This window comes from Vulpes lagopus, chromosome 8 (assembly GCF_018345385.1).
Source record: "Vulpes lagopus strain Blue_001 chromosome 8, ASM1834538v1, whole genome shotgun sequence".
Taxonomy (NCBI): Eukaryota; Metazoa; Chordata; class Mammalia; order Carnivora; family Canidae; genus Vulpes; species Vulpes lagopus.
The window spans coordinates 119,294,349-119,296,978 of NC_054831.1; positions in this window are offsets into that span (position 1 = coordinate 119,294,349).

The following is a 2,630-nucleotide window of genomic DNA, read 5'->3' on the forward strand; positions in this document are numbered from 1 at the left end:
TCTTTGGCTACTGTGGTTCTTTTTTTTTCTTTTTTAAAAAAATGTATTTATTTACTCATGAGAGACACAGAGAGAGAAGCAGAGACACAGGCAGAGGGAGAAGCAGGCTCCATGCAGGGAGCCCGACGTGGGGCTTGATCCCAGGACCCCAGGATCATGACCTGAGCTGAAGACAGAAGCTCAACCACTGAGCCACCCAGGCACCCAGTTGCTGTGGTTCTTAAATTGTGGTGTAGGCAGGGCTGGGAGCTCGGCCTCCATTTCCCCCCAACACATACGTACACACATACACTGCCCCCCCGCCCCCGCCCCAGAATTCAGAATTCATTCCGTCCAGAAACAGGGGCCACGTCCTGCAGCAGAGTGTCATGACCCGGCTCTGTTTCTGATCACAAGTCACAGGCCATGTAACTACTGTGATGTCCCTCCAGATAAGGTGTGAAGTCTACTCACCTGGAGAGTGCCTATCTGGAGCCAGATCCTGTGCTGGGTGCTGGGGGTGACTGTTAGGGGTCAGACTTGCCTCCAGTTACCCACAGTCTGGGGTGAGAGGAAGACAGATTCATGAGTGATTTTAATAGGCCATGGCCAACGCCACATAAGGGAGGTCCCAGAGACCCCTAGGCTCTGGAGGCTTCTTGGAGGACCTTTCGCCAAGCTGAGTTTGGAAGGATGAGCGGGCAGCAGTAAGCAAAGGGAGGAAGGATGCAGAAGGCCCCCCGTGGAGGTGGGCAGAGGAGCCGGGGTATGTGGGCCAGTGTGGCTGCAGGTGAGGATGGGGAGCCTGGGGGAGTCAGGGTGCCTGGATCGTGGAGAGCCTTTGCATTCATTAGGGTCCTTTGGCCACAAGCCCACCCTGGCTCACTTCAGCCAAGAAGGGCATTTGTAGGAAGGAGATGGTTGCAAGTAACAGAAACTTAGTGAGCCAACTTAATTAGAAAAAAAATAAAAAGGTGGTTGTGATATTTCTTGGCTCACATAAATGAAAAGTCCAGAGTTTTGGCTTCAGGCATGGTTGGACCTGGGAATTGAATTCTTCAGTAATCTCTCTCTCCCTCTCTCTCCCTCTCTCTCCCTCTGGACTTCGTCCTCTAAGGCTGAGCTGCTGAGCCGCCTGCCTGGGAGTGAAGTCAGCAGAGAGCCCAGGGCAGCATGAGTTGGGCTTGGTCACCAGCACTAATGGAGCCTTGAATGTTGTACCCAGGAGCAGGGACTTACCCCAGGACTGGGGAGCTCCTGAAGGGTTTGGGCAGGGGAGTCACGGGGTCAGGCTCTGAAAGGAGAGCAGATGCAGGAGGTAACAAGAAGGCGGAGGAAGAAGTTGCCAACCTTCTCGGGTTGTTGGCTTTTCTTGGGAGAGCAGATTTCTTTATTGTTTTTATGGCTCTTTGTCAGCTCCCCAAGGAACTGATGAAGGGAGGCTCTAATAGAACTGGACGGCAAGCTCCCATTCACACCTGAGGGAATTGAGGCCCAGAGACGCCAAGTGACTTTCCTGAGGCCACAAAGCATTCAAAGATTAGACCAAGTGCCTTTCTTTCTTTCTTTCTTTTTTTTTTTAAGACTTTATTTATGTATTCATGAGAGACACACAGAGAGAGGTAGGGCTGTGGGATCACACCCCAAGCTAAAGGTAGATGCTCAACCGCTGAGCCACCCAGGCATCCTCCAAGTGCCTTTCTTACCTATTTCAGCAGTGTCTGTTAGGAAGGTCTGAGGCCCCAGCCTGTGTGAATTCTGGCTTCTTGGGGTGATCCATGTAAAGAAGCTCCCCAGAAGCCCCCATCAAATCGGCATTGGGGGCAGAGGTGGGGGGCGGGGGAGTTGGTCTTGTCTCCAGCCTTGAATCCTCCTTAAGAGGACGCCAGGGGCATTGGCTGTGTGTCCTGGGGACCCGGTGCAATGACACCCTCCCCCCACCCCAGCCCTCCTGGCCGCAAGCCAAGGAACAGGCCGAGATGTATAGGGGGATTGTGCCCTGTGGCCAGGCGGCCCGGGGCGCGCTGGCCCGAGAAACAGGAAATAGCTGGGTTTGGGGAAGTTGCGTGGCCTGGCCAAGCCAAGCCAGCCCGCCATCGGCTGGGCAGCCCTCACTATGTCCCTATCAATGCCTCGTTTGAGGCTCACACAGGGGTCCTTTGACAGGGCTGAGTTGGGACCCACTGAGAGGGCCTGTTTGAGCTGGATGCCCGGAAAGGAGCTGGCCCCAGGAAAGCGTGGGCTGCGCGCAGGCTGGGCAGGTGAGGGCGGCCCGTGCAAGCGCTGTCTGTCCGAGGGAAGGAGAGTCCGAAAGATTAAATCTGGGTCCCTGAGCGTCAGTTTCTCAGGACTGTCATGGTAGCAGGAATGTTCCCCCAGTATTGAGTAGACTTCAGTGTCATCTCCCACCTGCCCCGTGTGGCTGGCGCTGGGTGATGATTAATCCAGAGGCTCAGAGCCAGCAAACCACTTGCCCAAAGTCATGATCAGTTGAAGGGCAGAGCTAGGGTTTGACTCCGACAGGCCTGACCGGAGTCTGGGCTTGTCCCTCTGGTCCGTTCTGGCCTACCTCAGCCATCCCACAAGCTGAGCAGATCAAGGGCATGATTTTAGAAGCTCAGGAAGCTCCTGGAAGCTAGGGACTGATGTAT